Genomic DNA, 21,512 nt, shown 5'->3' on the forward strand with positions numbered 1-21,512 from the left:
TATCCTTAGCCATTTTATTTGGTAATAGCTTTAGAGAATTAACTTTCTGGTCTCTAGCAGAGCTGCTATTTCTATGTATTAAACTGAGAAGGATGCAGCTGTTTCAGGTAATTGAAGACTTAAGCTGAACTAAAAATTAAAGCCAAACATCAAACATTTTGAAAGCATACCTACTTTCTGTAGGGTCCTCCGTAGCACGTGTCTTTTAGGTTACCCTATTTGATGTTTTGCTCTGATAGGGGAAGAAAAACAAGCCTGAATCCTCCATATCTGTGCATGTGTACAGGGAACAGGGCATGGCCACTCAGCCAGAAGCACCCAGATATGGTGATACCGAACATACGCAGCTGCTTCTGAAATTTCAGAAGGTGGTTTTTCACAAGGGGCAATCTTCTTGGCAATTCACATGTAATTATTAATGACAATGAAGGCTGTCAGTGGAACACGGGAGGAAAACCAGCTCATAGATGTCAGGATTTAAGCCTTGCATCTGAGCAGTGAAAGCCCCAGGATATGCGCCTGCTCTCATGGTTGGAATCCCAAACTTGCTTCATCTCAAGCACAGATGAGAAGTTTTGTCTTTCACCAGCAACTAAAGAGACCAGTAAACTCTTAGCTTCCAAGCTGGACCTTTGTGGAGGCAGCCAAGCCCTCAGGCTGCTTGTTGGCAGGGTTTTGAAGTGCTGATGAAGGATAGAGGTGCCGTCTCTGGCTCTCCAGAGTCCAGAAGACACACCACCATTGTGCCATAAAGATTAAAAGTCATTTCCAAAATGTCACAGGGAAAGGTGTTCATGTGTATGTATGCTCAAATGCAAGGTGTGCACGTAATGTTGAAACCTTTTCTTTGAATCTACGTAAGAGCAGCAGAGTGCAAAAGTCTAACTGAAGGATGTGATAGGATGTATTGCTTACTGCTTGTGTGATGAGATATATTGCTTGCATTTTATTTGAGAGCTTTTCAGTGTGTTTAGTACTTAGGACATTGAAAATGCGTCAGATGTCTTTGCTAGCCTCTTGTGGTACATTATAGGAGATGGTAGATACTGGCTGCCATGATTGCAGCAGCACGACTGTGGCACACACCAGTTTGTGGCTTTGAATGGGTTGTACTATATGTCTGCAAGCCGTTATGGAGCATTGGGGACTATTTTGTGGCTTGTGGTATATGCAGAATGGGTGATTTGTAGACCTTTTGGGTCTAACCAGCTATTACCTCAGTGCTTGTGAGGCACCAGATGGATGAGCCAGGAGGCTTGTTTCATATACGATCTGTGGTATCTTATGCCGTTCACTATTTTTTTGTGGAAAAATAATAATTGCCTTCATTGTATTCTCACTTTGAAAGCTAAAAACTTCTTTCTTACATATAAGAAAATTTTGTCTTACAAAAGTCTAGACGTTTAACTCTGGGTAATGCATACTAGAAAGCTCTGAAAAGCCAGTACCCTGGCTGGTGCATCACCAGAGAGCTAGCTGAGGTTCAGAGGAATGCAATAAAACGATGTACAGCATAACTTCAAGTTTTGCCTTAAGCCCATTTGCTTTTCATTTTCTGCAGCCTAAGCGTAAGAAGAATCTAAATCAACACTTAGCGATCACTCATGGGACTAATGCAAGTCAGCCTCAGACAGCGCTTTAATACAAGTCAGACTTGGTTGTACAGGAAATTATGTGGAGCCTGCAGACACTTTAAAGCCAGAGGAACTATCTATGGCAGGTGCTGTTTTAAGTGTTCTTTAGCTTTGTCTCAGTTAGAACCCAAACCCAAACATTAGAAATTTCTTAATATTATGTTTATAAATAGGCTGCCAGAAGTCTTTTTTGAACAAAGCTGTAAGGGACAACCTTTCTGTCACAGACAGGCAACCTATTCACATGGTCAATCTAGTCAACAAAGCATACACAGTGCATAAAATCTGGACTCTTTTAGGTGACAAGATAGGTCTCTAGTTCAAGAGAGAGCATGTGAGACGCTGTAGTACTCAGAAAGATGTGTAAAGGTGAACAGTGGTCAAACTGACTGTGTGATCAAGTGAAAACGCAAACCTCCACACCTAGCTGCAAGTCTCACTTTGCCAAATTCAGCTCTGGAACAAGTAAATACTCCTACATGGAAAGTGAGAGTAGGCTAGCTGGGCCTGGTTCTCATTTTATTCTGACCTAGCCTTTCCCTTCAACTTGCTGTTTGTTTGTTTATATTTTCTGCACTGAAATCTGCAGTGGCATTCCTTAGAACAGATTCACTTGCCTAGCTACAGCTAGAAGCAGAGATCCCTGTTTCTTTGCCACTGCAGTAACGGGGAGATCCATCTGAGCGTTGCCGCGTTCTGAGCTGAGCATTGCCCAGTAGCTCTGCATCACTGCTCTCTGGCAGACGGACAGGTGATGGAACCTGGCATTGTTATTTTTCTAAAACAAAACCTTTTCATTTCAGAGCAACTCCATAACACCCATTTCCTTGTACCCGGAGCAGGTAGCTCTTTGCTTGCTTGCTTGCTTTGAGCTCCAGGTGCCTGATCTTGTAAAGTCTCTCAGCTTTTATTCAATCAGGCAGCAAGCATTTCTTTTGTTGGGACTTTCTTGATGTGTGCTGCTCCGATGTTTTTTCTGGTTTCTCTCCCACGTGAACAACATTCAGCCACCTGCACCTTAACGCAGCCTGTTTTCAAACCCTCCGCCCATGCCACACGCATTCTTAAACAGCTCTGCATGTACCCTTATTGTTGGGGTGGTGGCTCCCATTGTTTCAGCTATCTATTCCTTAAAGCCTAATTGCACTTTGCACTTGACTCAAATGAAGGGTGGTTGTTACACCCACTACCTTCAGCAAGACTTCATGCAACTGCCAGCATCACAACGTGTGTGTTTTTAGTGCCCAGACAAACCATTGCAAGTATGTCCCAGAAGCAAAAGTGCTCAAGAGGACACTAACCACTGACAACAACTTTTGTGTGTGTTCCCGTAAGACTTCTGGAGCTGCTGACCTTCTTCTATCTTCCTATAGTAAGGAAGCCCATATTTAAACGCACCAGCTCCTTTTTCCTTGGCAAAGGTAGTACAATCTCTTCCACTCTTCCTCTTGCCCTTTAAATCACATTCCTCTCCCCAGCTAATTCTCTCCTCCAGTTAAATCCACCCATGTGCTGTTCTTTTTGCTGGAAGAGCTGAATTTTCTATAACTGTAGGTGCAAAACTTTGCGAAACACAGCTCTACACATTTCAAATTTAACTGGTATTGCTGGCTAGCCTTAATGCAATAAGAAAATGTACCCAGTGTATTTAGGTGGGATTTTTCTTGTTTGTTTGTTTTATCTTTCAGTCAAAACCATCATTTTTGTCACTGAGTGGAAGCTGTTTTCATACTGGAGAGGTCTGGGCCATGGGACACCTGTGTTCAGGTTCCTGCCCTATCCATCTGAGAGGGTCTGAGGTTAAAACACTGTGCTCTAAGTTAAACACAATTAGCACTGTAAGATGGGCTGCATCCTGTGTCAGGCAGTGTCTGATACCACAAAACAAACGTTCTCAAATTAAAACATCCCATTAGAGTCCAAATGGAAACAATAGGGTTGACAAGAAAAATATGTATGTAAAAATCAGTAGCATTTCAAACAGTTCTCCTTTCACTCCAGAAAGAAGTAAACAAATTTTAAAACCTCCAGATCTTCCAAGGAGCGAGCATCATACTCCAGTAGTAACAGAATTGCAGCACTAACAGCAACAGGATGCTCACGATAGCATCCTGACCTAGAACAGAGATGTCCTTTCTCTGACACAGGAAATTTATCAGCTTTGGAGCTTTTCCACTTAAAACAGAGAGACTTGCATGAACGCTGCCTGCCAAAACCTGCTCCATGGAGCACACAAAGGAACAGAGTGTCATGGAAATAAATGAGCCGCTTCCTTGCGCAAGGGCAGAGGTATTCCTTCAGCCCGGCAGTCATGCCCTGGCAGGAACCTCACCTGGCACCTATTTTTGTCAGCCAACAGGTCGTAACCCTGAGGCAGCTCAGAGGAGACTCGAGGCAGCTGTTCCCAGTAACAAAGTACAGTGAATGCAGAGGCAGGCTTCGGAAATCCCATGGAAGGTTCCTCTGATGAGTGATGAGCCGATTACAAAGTGTTCAAGTACTTTTGGGAAGTAGCAGATCCCACAACTGGTCCATCCCAGGAAATTGCCTCATCGTTGGGCAAAACAGTTTTGCTCCCTCTTGCTTTATCTGCCCTTGGCTTGATGAGTCTGCCTTCCTTTCCTGGCCAGATCATGACTCCACGTCAACAGGTGAGGCAGAGGGTGTCTCCGTGCCAGCTTGTGCCCTGGATAAACCAATTACCCAGCACACGCAGAGTAAATTTGAACTGCCTCAGGCAGGGGAGGAAACTCACGCTGCACTGATACCCCTCACTTCCTGGATGAGAGGTGGGCATTGCCACAACTCAGACGAGAACAGCAAATCCCCTGTGTACAAAAAGACAACGTAGGTGCCTGAGCCCAAGTCACGAATCCTGATTGCAAATCATTCCTTATTTCAAAGCCGTGAGCATGCACTAGGCATAGGAGAGCACAGAAATTTTTGTCATGTTCATGTCACCTGCTTTTCCTTGGCCATTTGCGCTCTCTGGTAGACTATGAAGCACCTATTTGGGCACCTGGACCAGGACTGTGACATCCAGTATTTGCACTGGGTAATCAAAAGTTAGGCATATCGTAACTCTGTGCTCCCACGTGCAAGCTGCCGTAACAGCTTGCGCTGCAGTGCAGGTCTGCAAAGGATTTGCACAGGTGACTGCCAGCTGGGAACTTTCTAAATTTCAAGTGCTCAGTTCGCTTTTAACAAGATTTTTTTTTAAATACACCTTGATATATTTCTAACAAAGTTCAAAGAAGTATGGAAATGGTATCACAAGGAAGTTTCAGAATTTAGCAGAGAGCTCTGATCCCTGGGGTTAATGATAAGAAATGCTCACGAGCCATTGTCACATCTCTGCTTTAAGCAGGAGGTACTAGTGCTTCCTTCTGAAAAGGCTCAAAGATTTCGTACCACAAGCATGTATGTTTCCGACCCTATGTTCAATAGCCTTTGGTGAAACGTTTGGTGAATTCAGCCCGCAGCAAGCGTCCCATTTGCTGAAAAAAATGATCCTCAACTTCTGAAGTTTATCAAATACTAAACAAATGGAGAACTAAAGCAGCTTCAAAGGCCAGGGGGAGTGAGAGCAGCGTGGTGGAGGTGAGCTACCTAACAGTGTGAAACCACCCCAGTATTTGTACCTGCTCTTTCTGTAACAACATAGTGCTCCTCAAGGAATAACTGACAGTGCAGGGATGTTCACTAAGCTTTAAAAAGAGGACAGAAAATTGAGCAGAGGGAGCTTTTGCCATTCAATCACACACGAGCCAGCAGAAGAGAGGAGGTAAAAGAACTGGCTGCTTTACCTCATCAACACATCATCCCCGTAATTATCCATGCCCTCTGCAACCTCTTACTACACCAGCTGGCCCGAGAAACATCAGCATCTCCTTAAAGCTGGAACACAGAGAGAGTCCCCATCAACAAACGGTGTGAGCTCACCTTCACAGCGCCACGGTAATCCTTCAGGCAAGTGACCTGCGCTGCTCCAGTTCAGCCGTCAGTTTCCGAAAGCTGGGGCCAGGATTCGGGACTTGGTAGATGAAGACATTACTAAATCTCCTCCGGCTCAGAGCACACACTGAAGCTGCTGGAAGGCAGAATAATCATAGAGAGGGAGCCAAGTCACAGATATTGTATGGAGTCTATTTGGAGGCTTGGCCTCAATTAGCATATAAATGAAGTGATACACGCAGCCGCGGCTTGCCAGAAAATGAGACAGAATAATCTCCCCAATTTGGCAGCTCTCTAGAGCATTTAGTTTGTGAATGAAGAGCCAGGCACTCTTTGAAGCCAAGCTGGGCCCACAGCTTACAGCCAATTGACTTTACATGGCAAAAACAAGTTTTGGAAAGCACTGAGGCACACCAGCACTTTTTTTTTTTTTTCTGCTCTTAAACTAAGTTTCTATTATAGGAGAGTGACTTTGAAGTTACTCATCACAGTTCCACGAGACCGATAGCATTTCACCTCTTGCATGCACAGGCCCCGAGGAGATGTGGTACGGACTTCCTGCTGCAGAGTCCTGGCCATTAACAGAGTGCTTGATTTTATTCCAAGTGAAGGAGAAGGAACTGAAAGTTCACAGGAAAATGATATGGAGGAGATGTGACCACGTAGCTGCTGAGCTTAGACAGACAGAAAACTTACTTACTTACAGATCTTTATTTGGATAAAGAGTGAGGAGACAAAAATAGAAACAAAGACTTTCAAAACTAGCGCACGAGCATAGAGGGAATGAGTAGTTGTATTTATCAGTATAGCATATGCAATCCTTTTAAGGTTTTTCTATTAAGACCGAGGGAAGGCGGCTTGTATTTTTGTGCAAATGCCTTTCACATTCACTAGAGTTTAGTTTTCCTTCTTTAAATATTTTCAATTGTCAGGGGCTCGGCTCAGACGCAAAAGCAAGGAAATGTAAGCACAAAGGCATGCAGATTTTTCCAAGAGCAGTGCAGTCTTGCTTCTATAGCTACATAATCTACTTTGGGGAGGATCACATTTCTAGGAGAGAAAGCAAAACAGATTTAAACATAGGTAAAATGTAAAAGGAAATCAGTACCAGGCTAAGATGGTCTTGTTTTTCTTTCTTTCGACATTTTAAATCTACTCTGGTTTAAGTACACTGACTTGAAAAAATAAATCAATTTCTCCATTTGCATTAGCAGCCACAGTCAAGCCTACATGTAGCTGTATCTTCTGTTTTCCATCCTGGGATGAAGGTTTCTCTTCATTAAAAGCTTGGAGTTACAGAAACATCTTACAGATCTCAAGGAGGTTTTTGAATGAAGAAACTCTTTACGTCCCTCAGCTAGCCTGTGGCTCCTTTATGCACTGAGTTAGTCTCTACCCCTCATTCTTAAGCTCCAATTTAGTTTTTTGCTACGATGCTGTAGCAGCTGCAGCCTGGCACTGTGCAGGTGGCTTGTTCTCTGCAGATGCTCTGGGCTGGCTCCTCAGCACGTGTGGGTGAGGTACTTCACTCCTGCGCTCGTGCCCAATTTGCCTTTTAGGCATCTGAACACACAGGTTCCTGTAAAAATCCGCAGTCAGCACCTTGTCCCGGAGTTGCTTCAACAATCAGCCAGATAAGGTCCTGTCTGCTGTTCGCAGATAGGAGAGCCATGAGCTGAATAACTCTTTCTACCACGTGAAATAGTCAAACAGCTTCAGCAAAAAGCAGGAATGAGTCTTGTCTACTGCTTGAGCAAGAGCTGGGAATTTTAATGACTTGGTTCAAAGAAATATGCGACATCCGACTTCATTCAGTGGGAAAAATTTTGACTGCTGTCACAAGAGAAGGAAGATCGAAATACAGTCTTCAAAAAGCCCCCCCTTGCCCATTTTGTTAATGTTCCCCACCCCCAGGCAATCTGCTTTCCTGGTGAGGCATTTCTGGCACAGCTATTGTGCGAAGGGTGGTTTCTGAGATTGCATCCTGGAAAATATCCCATTCAAGTTTCAACAGGGGAGAAGTATTTCATTGAGGAATTAGTGTTTAACCCTCCCTAACAAACAAGGAGCAAAGTGGTTCATCAAAAATGAATATAGCAGAATGAAATAATCCCATGACTCAGGGTTGAACCAGAGTTATGATGCAAATCTGCTAGTGACTCCAACTTGCATCTGTTTAAATTAAAGGGCAAAACTGCTCTAATCTTGTTGGGTCTTGCATATTCTGACAACAAGACCTGAACTGGAAGGGCAACATAATTTTCCAGTTGTCTCCACACTTTGCTTTCTTGTGGTCAGCACCTAAGAGTGGCTCTGGCAAAATTGAGGACTGCTTCCCCAAATTTTTGCTTTGTAAATGTATTTCTTGCCAGTGCTTCTAGGCATAAAACATCACCTTCAAAAATCATGAACTTGTTATGACCATGACCCATAGTTTGGAAATTACAGCTTATTATGAACTGAAGATACCAGCTTTGTCCTGAACTCACAAAACATCCTGCACAAATCTTGTCTCTCCCTTTTTTTTTTCCTCTCCCCCCTTGAACTCAAAAATCTAAAAAGCAAAGCAACAGAGGTTAATAGAGTAGGAATAATGGCAATCCATGGAGCTTTGCTTTGATTTGTGTCATCTCAGCACTCGGAGGCCCCAGCTCCCTTCACAGGTCAGGAGTGCTCCAGGGACTGGCTCTGTTCAGCCAAACCCTTCTCTGTGTCTGCAGCAGAACGGGACCGAGCAGCACAAGCATCATTTTACAGGCTTAACCTACCTGCCTCGAATGATGCAAGTAACAAGCCACAAAGGAAGGCCAGCAGGGAGCCGGGTACTCCTCATGGGCTCCATTACGGAGCACGTGGCCGATGACCTTGACCGCTGTAGACGTAGCCTGGGGACGCGCACGCCTCACTGTTGTTACGCCGTGGCCGAGTGCCACCAAGCCTCTCTCGTCTGACGTGATTTCCAGCCTCTGGCTCACCCCACTTGTAATTGCTTGCTCTGCTCCCTCCGCAAGGGCAGGGAAGCAGCAGAGGCATGCTAGCAGGATTCACGCCACCTTCCCGGGAACCTCTGCTGTGGTGTTTTTAATGAGCCTCCCCGTACCTAACACTTACAGAAATGAGTTTGGAGAGAGATCAGGAATAAGGCTGATTTCTCCTTCAGAAGGAATAAATGCACAAAACCTAAGATCTCAGCTAAGCTAACAACCTTCCACGAGGTTCAGCATACAATGCAGAGACCAGCTGCAAAATAACAGTTGGATTTCAGCTATAAACAGCCTGAGGTTTACAGAGGGTTTATATATCTATTTTGGTGAAGTTATTTATCCTACAGGAAAAATGCTATTTGTAAGTCACAGTGGGGAGGGGAGGAGAGGAGGAAAGGAAGTCCTTGCTTGTGTTGTTAGAAGAAGCTGCGCTTCTAGACTGGGACAGGGACTCTAAAATTAACATTTTGCAAAGCCACAAGTTTGGACAGTGTCCAAGGAGATCATGCCTTTTTTTTTTTTTTTTAATAAAAGATCTTACAGCCATCAAGATACTTAAAGTTACTTTCCTGCTTTTTAAAAGCACACCCTGTTTTTATCTTCCTGGCTGGGGGTGGGGGGAAAAAGACAAACTACAACCCAAGGTAAATAAGAATAGCATGTGTTTTAAGGTCTGTATGAGGCAGTGAGGCAAACGGAGTGAAAAATGGAATATAAAGAAGAGAAAAAAACAGACTGCCCTGGTGGAAGACTGAGAAGATTCATATTAAAAGCTGTTAAGAAAGAAAAATCTACAAAAAGCTGTAATATTTGTGCAGCCTGAATACAAACTGCATACTTTACATGACTGAATTTCACAACTGAAGCTGCTGTGTACGGGTAAAGTAGACACTGAAACAAGAGTGGCTCTAACGGAAAGCGACTTCCAAACGAAAACAAGTGATATCTGTCATCTTTATCTGCTGTAAAACAAACAAATACTAAAAACATGTTATTTCTTCACGCTATCCTATTTCATTCCTCAAAGAAGTCCAGCAGACTCTTTTGGTTTCTATAAAAACATTTCAAGTGAAAACCAAAAGATGATGGAGCACTTGTTTTTTGTTCTCAGATTTCTCCCAAACACGAACATCGACAAAGCGGTCTGGAAACCTAATCATGAGTTACAGGCGCCCTCACAACACCAAAACAGGAAACATTTCCAGAAGCCCTCAAGCCTGTAGGATCCAGGGTAACTAGCACAGTTCCACTGAAAGACCTTATTCACTCCATACAGAGATGGCATTTGGGGCTCCAGGAGCCATAGATTTAAAGTTTTAGACTATGTCAACCATTGACTTTGTCAGTTACCTCATTTCCTCTCCCACCCATTCCATACTCATCTACTTTTTCTAATATTTTCAGTCAGATTCAACAGTAACACGATAGTAGTGAGGCAGTAATAATGAAAAAATAGAGTATCCTTTGCTCAACATATCCTGAAAAGATGCTGTCACCTCAGCCAGACAAAAAAGCCAACCATCTATCCACAACGGAGGATGCAGATACCAGTAAGTATGTATTCCCCCTTCTGAAAGGTGTTGTGAATCACCATATTATAAACATATACGTCGTCCCCAGGCAAAATTATACCACAATTAAAACTATCAGCATGTCTTATACTTCACCTTGGACCTTAATGAGGAACACCAAGACGTATTTCTTCCTCATACCGTAGAGCTTTGCATGGTAATTATAGAATTTAATTTGCAGTGTGCAGATGTTCAAGTTTAAGTGGCACGTTTTGGCTTTATGACAGCCAGTGACCGATACAAGTCCTGTAGGGTTTTTGCTCCCAGATCCCAAACAGCAGGCAGGACAGCCTCTCTGCCAGAGGCAGGGATGCTCAGGGGAACTCTGGCTCACAGAAGTTCTCCACTCAGTGAGTTCCCCGACTCGGCACCACAACAAGAGGCCAAAACACAATCACAGAGGTTGTGTTTTTGCAATGAAGGTATAAAGAGCTTCACTGGCCAATTAAGGCTTTCCCCCTATCTTATCCATTACTCAGTATTGTCATTTCTTTTGCACATTTAGATTCCTTTTCTTCAGAAGCCGTTAGTCTACAGTGCATTTTCTACTTTTGAAGTGCCCATGCAAAGGTAAGCATGTAGTTTTACTGTTTGAGGAATTCAGCTGGGGGACTGCTGAGCAAGAGCTCTAAACCTTCTGCTTTGCAAGATAACATTTTAATGTTGAATTTGTATCTTCGATTTTTGGGAATGATCTAAGAGATAAGATTTGCATCTCAAGAACTCAATATTCCTTTAACATTAGCTTACACTAAAATTGAAAATATAATCTTGTGTCCTTTTTCCTTTCAATTCCAGATTTTATTTGCTCCTGTATTTAGTCATAAGTGAACTATTTTATGTATTAAACAATAAATATCGTATGTATAGATTTCTTTACCTTGCTATTTCTGTCATTAGTATTATACACCATAGTTAATAATTTAACCCTGAAGCACAGTCTGCACTCCTATGTCGTGAAATCTGATGCACAAAAAAATCTTTTCTTACTCATTTCTATTGCTAATATTGAACATTAGTGTAAAAGAGCAACAAATTTATTTACAGAAATTAACAGGTATGTGGGAACTAAAAGCACAAATTCAGATTAAATTCAACAAACCATTTTAGGCCCAATACAAAAGAGCACAAAACTCAAACCAACTACTCAATCAGTTTTTTCCTTTTTTTCCGCCCATTAAAGAATAAACTTATATAGGTGGTTTGAAAAATTTAAACGAAAACATATTTTCTTCACCATTAACACAGTATTTTGCTCGTTCATCTTGATGGACTTTGAAGGAATGTTAGCGGAGTATTGAAACAAAAGCGAACTGTGCAAGTTTTTAGATTCACTTTCCAGAAGGCAAATTAATGACGTTAACAGTGCCTGGGTCATTCAGAGTCCATTAGAGTCACATTTGAGGAGGATGCAGTCCCATGTCAGTCTCACCTGCAGCAAACTTCTCCGATTTTTACTGTCTGTAGGCAGGAACCCCTCGGACAACCAGCTGGATCGGACACTCAGGGAAGGGCGATGACCATGCAGGGACTGTGCAGCGGAGTTTTGGCCCCAGAGAAAAGTCAACATGGACGGGTTGTGTTCAGTTTGCAGGATCTGACATTGCATGTGGTTTAGCTGAATGTCAAATGTTATCTTTTATCTCCAAACATGAGCTCAAAGTGTATCCTGCCGGGTCTGGAAAACTTGGTAAAGCGATAATACATGCAATCAGGGATTTATCTGATACAGACAACTCCCATTTTCTAGACATGGCTGCAAGGATTGTACATGGAGAAACATCCAGCTTTTTCTTTTTTTTTCTTTTTCTTTTCTAAAAGAGTAGCAAGTTTTCTACTTCTCATTGTTGTCCTTTTAGAGGTTAATCAAAAAATTAGACTTCACCATTACAATTTTCATGTAAAGTCTTTCTTTTCATTGGTTAGCATTTCTAATGCTCCATGCCTGCAGTTAGGTTGTTAAAACAAATTTAGTTCATGGATTATGATATATCCACATATCTTTTAAATGTAATTTTCTACTTACTGTTATATTTCAGAAAATATTTTAGCAGGATGTAACCAGTATCAAAACATGACTTGATTTTTCCACAGACTGCTCAGACTTTTTTCAATTTGAAATAATGAATGAGTAAATGTACATGTTAAAACTAATGTAAACCTTTTAAAAGCTTAATCTCAGGTAATTTGTCTGAGAGAACTGCAAGCTTTCAAAGTTGTGGTAACAACCTAGGCAATATTCAGCTCCCTTGCCTGAACAGCAGTGTAAATATGAACTAGATATTGATGTAAGAATTATTATGGATCTGTACCAGTCTGAGTATGGAACTCAACCCTTATCATCAGTGTAATAGAATAGAGTCAGAATAATGGTCTTTCTCTTCACAAAATATTTTCTTATTCTGTTTGGATTTTGGCAATTAACAAAATGTATTTTAATTTGTCCTGAACATTTTTGATACCTTGGTAGGAAGCCAAAAGTCTTTTCTGTGAACATCTGGCCCTCAAGTGTCGCATCTGGAAAAGCTAGCATTTTAAAGTCTTGCTACACTTCACTTTGTTTTTCATTTGTGGTAAGTAAGAAACAATCTAGATTTGCAGAAAAAAATTGCATAAAATCACCATTTAACCGAACTTCTAATTTTGATACCCAAAACAAAAGCAAAGGCTAGAATTTTCTCTCAATTCAGCCAGAATAAACAAGTCATTCAAAAAAGGCTGAGATTTTCTTTGTGTTGTAAGAGTTGAAAGCATTATAATGCTCCCATTACTACGGCACCCACAGTGACAGTAATGAAATTCAAAGACTGACAATTTCTATGTCAGCAGTGATGTCAACAGAATTATTCCCAGAAATTAAAAGATGAAGAATTGGATTTGAAATATTCCAGTCAATATGTTCTAAACTAACTGTGGGTTTGGACCTCTGAATCTGCGTATTCAACACACAGAACTGCTCAGAAGGCTTTGGTTTTTAGACTGCCTTGAGTACTTCCCTCTGAAAACCCAGATCCTGCGTGGTGTCTGAAAAGTGGGAAGACAACACGAGTCAATCACTTCACAAAACTGTGCCGTGCAACGTCAGCCTGAGCCTGCTGCAAGGGCTGTGTTGAGGGTCACTCATGATCCACATGCAGGTTTAGGCCACGGTACTCTAAATTTTAAACAGCTGTTTCCATTGCCAAGGGAAGGATGGGGTAGCTGCACCAACCTGGGGACCTACCGCAGGAGGTTACCTTCCTTGGGGGATCAGTTTCCTCATGTGCCCCCTTAGCCCTTCACATCATGTACCTATAAGCCCACTGTGACACTAATAAGCCTTTGGAGAAGGGAGAACAGAGTATTTGGGAGCTATGTCACTACAAACCTTTTTGTTTCCTTCCCGAGCTGTTAGATACACATCCCCCCAGCCCATGCCACAGGGCAAACCTGGCCCAGGAGGGCTTTTAATTCCCTGAGGGGAAGTGGCAACATGAGGTGGCTCCAGGCTGCTGCTGACCCCGGCAACCTATGCCATGAATGGGCTGTGGAGGAGGCCCAAATCCTACGTATGGGATTAGTGGGTGCTGAGAGACCCCAGCCACCTGCTGCAGTGACTGCGCTGCTGTGGCATTAGCCAGCACTTCTGCAAAGGGAACGGCCGAGTCCTTCACCAAAGCAGTGCTCCTGCTCCAAGCTGCTTGCCCGGGGAAAGCCTTTCCCTGCCTTCCCGGCCACTTAGGTGGGCAGGGTGCCCCAGGCACTCGGACAGACCATAAAAATCCCCTGCAGACGTCCTGTGGAAGCCTTGGGTTTTCTGGCCAGCTGGCATGGAGACGCAGAGAAGGTAAGGAGATGGAGTGAGAAGCTATGTTAGAAATATCAGTGTTTTAAGATACCTAAAAAGAAGAATTAATTTTAAAATGAAAACCAGGTCTTGCGTAAGCTAAGAACTGTTCCTACGCAAAAATCATCTGTCAGCAGAAATAGCCTCAGAAATGTTTCTATTGATTAACATCCTAAATTGGCTGCAGGCCTTATGCAGGTTTAATTCTTATAAAATTGAAAAAACTCTTTAATGGTCATACATATATATGTTTAAATCAACACAGAAGCTGACATTCCTAGAGGTTGAGAGGTTTCAGGCAAAGGTTCTGCTTGCAAACACTGGGGATCTCGATTTTTGTTTGGCACCAGAGAAGCCTAAGCTAAACTCCACGAGCAGACAATTCCTTGCAGTACTGAACCAAATTCAGGCATCCCAGAGTCCATCCTCAATCTTTTCTTAATCTTGCTTTATTACTGAAGAAAGATAACAGATTAAACACTCTCCTTCAGTCTACTAACTCCCTGTGCTGGTCACAGGACTGTTTAAATTCACAAACCAAATGGTCTCAGAAACCCTCCTCAAATTTTACCTAATGAAGTAAAATAATCACATACCTATGCCAGATGAGTCAGCACATACACATAATCCTTTCCAAGCAGATGTAGTGGCTTGCCAAAAAGACATGCTCTGTTTTAGGTAAACTTTACTGCTTATTACAGACAGGCACATACATAATTATCAAAACTGATGACATTGGAAAGATTGAGACGGTGATGTAATTACTTCTGGATACGAGTTACTCTGCGAGGGATGGAAGATTACTTTTTTTCCCCATGCCATTACTTTCTCCTCAACCACATCACACACCCTCTTGGAAAAACTGCTACAGCCTATATATTCCCTTGGCCGATTTACCACCTGTGGCTGCAGCAGTATTCCGGCATGAAGCAGCAGCACTTCAAGCCATGCGTTCAATGGATCATCATAATTTGTTTTCAACACGACCTATTAAAACAAAGCATTGCTTTACAAGAATCGCATCACATGCTTAATTGCCTTCTCTGAAACAAGCCGAGGTAATTGCGAAGTATCTTGTATTGATGACTACTCAACACGTAGGTCTGAAAGGAGAAACGAGTCTGAGATGTATTCAGGATGGAAATACAGAGAGCAGCGGCTGTGTAATCAGAGCTGTTTTTCTTATATGAAAAAAAGATTACTCAACCAGTGCTGACTGTTTAAGAAGCAAAAAAGAACTTCCAGGAGCAAATGAGCAATACATTCAGCTGCACATTGTTGCACTCCAGTGGCGAGGAGTGAAGTTTTTACTACTAATTGCCTAATTATGCAATTTGCCCCTCAAGTATAGCAAACCATTTGCAAGGACAATTCAGAGATGGAGCCATTTCCCTACAGCTGAGACACAGCAGGAGATTTATTATGCTCTTGTACATCAGACATTTCCACAACGTTGTGTGAAGTTGTACATACATCCAAGAGGTCTCAACTAGGGTAGCGTCATTTTTTTTTGCCTGATGTTATAAAGCTGCATATTCCTCCTTGAGTTAGCGGACTAACAGCAACGCAAGTTTTGATTTCCAAAGGTTACTAAAGGACTTACAGTTATATATTCTGTTTAGCCTGTATTTCAAATAATTAACCCCGATCTTTAAAAGCCACACCAAGCTACAAAACGAATAGCCCGAGAACCTACACAGTTAAAACTCTTGCAAATTTTTGAGCCTGCACCTCTTTGCTGTCTACTCCACTCTTAAAATACCCTTTGATGGTCATTAGATCCACTGCTTGCATGCCAGGAAGAGATGTGCGAGACAGATGTCACTTGTTTCTTAACATTTTTTCAAGGGCTCAGGAAAAGCAGAGAATATTTTGAGTTCTGGCATGAAGAGCGAGAGCCCACAGCTGAGACTCTAGGGCTAGATTTGACATCTCCAAGTCTTCACAACCAGCCACAGAAGAGCAACGCTGCAGGACTTGACTGGTCTTAATTAGGGTTTCCCAGACAAGTTGCATGCTTCAAATATTACCAGTACACAGACTGTGCCAACGACCATCTCTTTCTGCTTGTGCATGAAGCACAGAGCCCAGAGCTGCTGCCGTTACCAGTGGCAATACTGAAGTACGTTGGTTTGGGGGACCCTGCTTCCCAGTGAGGATCTAGCATCAGCGATGAAGAGTGCTGAGGTGGGGGAGTGCAGGTGGGGCTCCAGCGGGAAGGCACAGGATGTACGTGGGATGGTGGTGCTGGCTGATAACTGGTGTAAGAGCTACCTGGAAGCACCAAGCCAGGGGTTTCCTGCACTTCATGCACCAGCACCATAAGAGCAACTGCAGGTGACAGAAAGTTCATTCCTTGCACCGAATCAACATAATAACAACAACGAGAAAGTAAATACCAGCCAAGCAATTGTGAGCAAAGCCTTGATTATGGCAGAGAACACGGGAGCTATGCATTGTGCAGCAATACAGTAAGAGCACTCCCTGCCTGTGAACCCAAAGGCTTTTCACTTCCCATGCAAAATAATGACAGCCTGTGACAAAGGCCAACACCTTTGGCTAGCTGCAATTTCGTCCAACAGAGTAGCATGGGAACAAAGAAGAAAGCTAAAAATAAAGTACAACATTAAAAAAAAAAGAAAAGAGGAATTTCAACCTGTAACTTAGTTAGTGTTCATTTACCAGATCAGAATATTAATTATTTTCAAATATTTGGAGACTTCCAAGTATTTGTAGGAGCATTTGTGGCTCCTAAAACACTAATATCAACAGGATTATTAAATCTGGAATGCCCAGTTAAGTTCATTTATTTTCATCCCCTAATGTTCTCTGCGGAGTGTTTCAGTCATGGAGTGGGGGGATAGAAGTAGCAGCATCAGGATTACTAAGCCAAGTCCAGAGAAAGAATAGCAAATAATCCCCCCAAAATATTAAGCAAACTATGCATACCAGATAGAAATGAGTAATGCCACGTGCATCTGGAGGAAATGAGAGTTAATTTGAAATAATGAGATAACCAAGCAGGGCCAACTTCACAGCCAGTATTTGCGGTGGCCAGCACTCAGAGCAGTCAGAAGATATGTCCATATTTGTGTGCTTGATTTTTCGGCTGTCGCTGCAGCCCGGCATAATTAATCCTATCACATCCCCACTCCTCCAGACGCATTGCCTAATATGTAAATACAAATTGCTGCATTTCTTCTCGTCTCTTCCCCATCCAAACCACAGATATCTCCTTCATGCAGCGTATTATTAAAACTTCTATGAAGGCAAAAGTTAATAACTAGTTTCTCCACGGGAAAACATTTTGTGCCACAAAGGGATTTATTATCTGAAGTCAGACAGGCTGCGAAGTTTGCTGATGAGAAACAAGCCCTCTGCCACATTCAACTGTTTTGACAACTGTTAAATGCAAGCAAAGACACACTTGAAATACCTAGTCTGAAACAAGATAAGATGAATACTTTACATTAGAAGATTTCTTGTACTAACAGCTTTTTTTGTTGTTGTTCGCATGTGTTAGTGACAATAGCAGAACAGCATTTGATACAGATGAAAGTTGAATTGGAGTTTTAACCTTTAACTTGAGTCAGGCGTGATTCATAGCTCAAACTATGTCATTTCTGTCTGTACTTGCTTACTTGATAATAAATAATGGACCCCTTAAATAATGCCTAACCAGAATGGGATTCACAGCCTTTTGGTTACGTGCTGTCAGTGGACAGCACAACCTAGGACAAGGCATGGACAAAAAAAGCTGTCAGTGCTGAATGAGGAGGGGTCATTAAGCACACCACAGAGCCCCAGCCAAATTCACAGCAGGACAAACACACAAGTCTGTGCTCAGCAACAGGGGCATCTCTCCTGGCTTCCAGCCTGAAGCCACCCCCATTTTCCTCCACGGCCTTTTCTTTTTGGGCAGCAACACGGCCGGATTGGGCCGAGGAGGCAGGCTGGAGGCTCAAAGCCCGCTCCAGCTCATGCATGGAAACCCCTGCGCTCAGCAGCGAGACTCACCCAATGTGATGACAGCTCTCCAGCACCCCTCCAGATGTTCCTCAAGGAGGCAGCAGACTGGGAAAGAAGCTCTAGAACGTCTCCGTGCACAGACTCGTCATACAACCCTTGTAAATATAATAACGCCCTAGGAACGTGATAGGAAAGGAAGATAGACAACCAGAATGGAACCTCTTTGTAGGTAGCTTGCCAATAACCTACACGATAGCTTGTGCAAGGTGAACAGTGAAAAGAGGGAAAATACATTTGTTTTTAAAGGCCAGGAGCAAGTCTTTGGGAAAGAATAATACTAATGAGAAGCATCTATTTTAACGTATTATACAGCATTTTATAGATGGGCAGAGAACACCATTCCATCCTCAGATAAACCCATGGCATAACAGCAGTCCACCAGACTAAAGCTGAGATGTACTTCTTTTTTCTGTGTCGATTTCTTTAAATCTGGCTTCCAGGCTTAGCTCGCCAAATGGGCATACTTCCTTGATACTGACCTCCGATATCTCCTGAATATAATTACATGTTCAAGCCCAAGCAATTGCAAGCAGAGTCAAGTACTTGCAAGCAGTCAGTTACAGCAAACAGAGCTGTGAATGTCTGTGTTTATGCGATTTGTCTCTCTAAAGGCGATGGTAGGATGCCAGTACACTAAGATGAAAACACACCGTTAAAACCAAAACATTTAACTCAGCTGCTTCCAGAGCCAGACAGCAATTCTTCTCAGTGTAGAGAACCACCATAACTGGTTAGATAACCATGGAAACGGTCTAGAAAGCAAATGCAAGTGAAGAAGCGACAGTAAATTTCCACTTTGTATTTCAATGACAAGAACCACTAGCTTTAAGCCGTTCCTATGTACACGCTTTAACTTGAAAGGCACACAGTTTGGTGAATACCATGGCTTCTGTGTGAAGCTAACAGCGCAAATGGCAGCACAGGCTCAAAAGAAAGGTTATCTGACTGCAAAGTGAATTTGCCTGCCTCCTACCATGAAAAATACCAGCGTCAGAGCAACAGCAAAGCACGCCGGATTTTCCACTGATTGCCACTAGAAACCTTTTGGGGCAGGGCAGGGGATGGTGCTCCCAGAGAGGGCTTTGCAAACCGAAGCCCCCGCCAATACTATTTTCTGTGCCTCTGTAGACACGCCTGTAGCAGTTTCAGGTGGACATGTAGTAAAATACAGAGGCACTAGGACCTTGTAAACTATTTCTTCTTTGGGGCAAAGTTGACACCTCTCTGTCAGTTCAAAGCAATGCCATAAGGCTTCCCCATCTCTGCTGTAGGACAGGCGGGATGGGGGCAGTCTCCACGTCGTCGCAGACACAGCGCTCAGGCTGCAGCACAGAAGTCTTGTCAGCTGCTGAAAAGCGAGATAAAGGGGTCCCCCGTCAGCTCCCCTCACAATGCCACGGCAGGCCCGCTCCATGTGGATGGATGGCTGTCCGTGGTTACAGGAGCTGGCAGAGTGGGGAAACCCATCTGTAAATGCGGGTTCATTCATCGGCACCTGCACTCCGGCTTTGGTGCCAACTAGCAGGTGCTCAGGTACAGCTAAGGCTGGTTTGTCACCATACCTACAGCTTAAACGAAGATCCGTACAGAGCCTGGTGCTGCCTAAATGTTCATTTCCAAGCAGCTTTTTTCCTGTCCCCCCCAAGAACTGGTTACCAGTTTGTGGGGAAAGACCAGGATGTCACTCATTTGTCCCCCATAGCAGCTCTCGTCCATACCTAAGACCCACATGACACTCTTCCTGGCAGAATTTTCACACATTTATTTCATCATACTAAAATTCCAGCTCATAAGTGACAGAGCTACTTCTCCCCTGCTTCACAGAGACATGCAGAAGCAGCTCCCAGGCTTGGTGCCTGTTGTCCCCTCCCTCACACAAGTCAGATCACTGAGCCTTTCCTCACAGTCCCCTAATTCAAACACTGGACAAGGGTAATCGCATTTCATGCTTCATGGTTTAAAATGATCACCATGTGGATTAGGAAAGAAACTTGGTCTCTTCACTGCATATACAGCTATCACACCATCTCACAGATCAGTTTGGGGGATTTCTTTGCTGCAGTCTCAAGAACTGGATAGCTGCCACTGCTGGAGATGTGGACACTGGATGCACCCATCTACCCCTTGCTGCTTGGTTCACTTGTTCCTTATTTTTAAAACTGGTCACATCACATGAAGACGGTTTTGTTGCTCTGAGCTGAGCATCATTTTGTAGGTATTTAACACATTGCACACTCATAATTGCATATTGCTAGGAAATTCCCTTGCTGTACTGGTTAGAGTGCACCAGAGGAGTGGCTTTGATCGTCCACAGAGCTATTCTCCTGCACGCAGCCTTTGAGGCAGCTTTACTATTTCAGATTAAGTTTTAACAAAGTCCCCATTAAGACCTTCAGCCCCATGTTTGTTTTTTTTTTTTTTTTTTTTTTCTAAGCACAACTTTTGCACTAAAAGAAATATTTAGGGAAATCCCAAATTCTATTTTACGAAAACTTCCACTGAGTGCCCCCGGCAGCGTGCCTGCCCAGGTGGCCATCCTCAGCAGCTCTGGGAGCAGCACAGGGTGGAACACCTGGGGACCTCAGCAAGTCCCACAGTTTTGATGGGGAGTGTAACTACTGATTTCAAGGCCTGGGTCACCCTTCAGGAGATGGCATATCCTCAGCTGCTGCCAGGCTGCAGCAGAAACAGCAGCAAAGCGCTTGGAAACACGGCAGATATGAATAATTAGGCAGGGCTTCTCCCCGCCAGCCCTGAGAGCGGATTTGGCAGGCACATTCCTCAGAGGCACGCAGCAGAGCAGAGAAATGGAAGAGGAAAAGGGCTTGTGGCCCATTTCAAGCAGCTGCGTATTCTTCAGTGCTTGGAAGGGAATCACTCCTCATGCCCTGTATCCTGAGCCCCTTATCTCACCCTCCCTGCTGCAGTTACTGTTCCTTTCCTCTCACATCACACCCTCCAGTGCCATCTCCCCTTTTCCTTGCACACTGGCTCCTTTGGCCCCCGAGTTTTTGCTCCCTTCAGGAGGGCTGCATGTGTATTTCGCATAACAGGCTCCATCTCCAGGACGCCGCATGCTGCCTGCACCGGGAAGAGCTCTCCGTCTGCCACGTAACTCCTTCCATGTAATCAATTTCCATGCCAACATTTCTGGGCCACGGCAAGCCCTCCTGCTCCGAGGAGCCTTTCATAACCAAATGACTTCAGATCGCTCTGCTCTGAATAATCTGTTCTGACAATGGGCATTGCTTATGCTTGAAGCTCCAGTCAAGACTGGAGGCCCACTGATGCCAGATAAACAGGCAGGTAAGCACAGCCCCTGCCTGAAAGAACTTGCTCTCTAATTTATGCCAACTAGCAGCTAGAGCAGAGAAAAGGTGTCCAGGTCCAGGAATTGGAAGCACGGGGTTGAAGAAAGGCTGAAGAAAACGCTGGTCAAGACAATGCATCACCACAGATTAAGGTGCCCCCCTCCTCGTTTGACTAGGGACCAGACAGGACCTCAGGAATGGAC

At 43.5% G+C, this 21,512-nt stretch overlaps 2 protein-coding genes and 1 long non-coding RNA gene across 4 annotated transcripts in view; 1 reads left to right on the top strand and 2 right to left on the bottom strand.

The window, feature by feature from the left end:
- PHLDB2 (pleckstrin homology like domain family B member 2) overlaps nucleotides 1-5,714 on the bottom strand; it is an 80,292-nt gene extending 74,578 nt beyond the window's left edge. For both annotated transcript variants that reach the window (XM_080575746.1, XM_080575743.1), the window contains exon 1: nucleotides 5,577-5,714. The gene's annotated coding sequence lies outside the window, so the exon portion shown is untranslated. The remainder of the gene's footprint in view (nucleotides 1-5,576) is intronic.
- The window catches only part of PLCXD2 (phosphatidylinositol specific phospholipase C X domain containing 2), a 67,623-nt gene continuing 47,713 nt past the window's right edge, over nucleotides 1,603-21,512 (bottom strand). Inside the window, exons 5-6 of the mRNA XM_080575749.1 lie at nucleotides 5,577-5,724; nucleotides 1,603-4,462 (exon numbers count right to left, since the gene is read on the bottom strand). The gene's annotated coding sequence lies outside the window, so the exon portion shown is untranslated. The remainder of the gene's footprint in view (nucleotides 4,463-5,576; nucleotides 5,725-21,512) is intronic.
- On the top strand, nucleotides 9,977-14,553 carry LOC308187614. Its single transcript, XR_013944823.1, has 3 exons — nucleotides 9,977-10,122; nucleotides 10,649-10,713; nucleotides 11,611-14,553. It is a non-coding gene; the product is annotated as an uncharacterized lncRNA (long non-coding RNA).

This window comes from Anser brachyrhynchus (assembly GCF_964034855.1).
Source record: "Anser brachyrhynchus genome assembly, chromosome: 1".
In the NCBI taxonomy this organism is placed as follows: Eukaryota; Metazoa; Chordata; class Aves; order Anseriformes; family Anatidae; genus Anser; species Anser brachyrhynchus.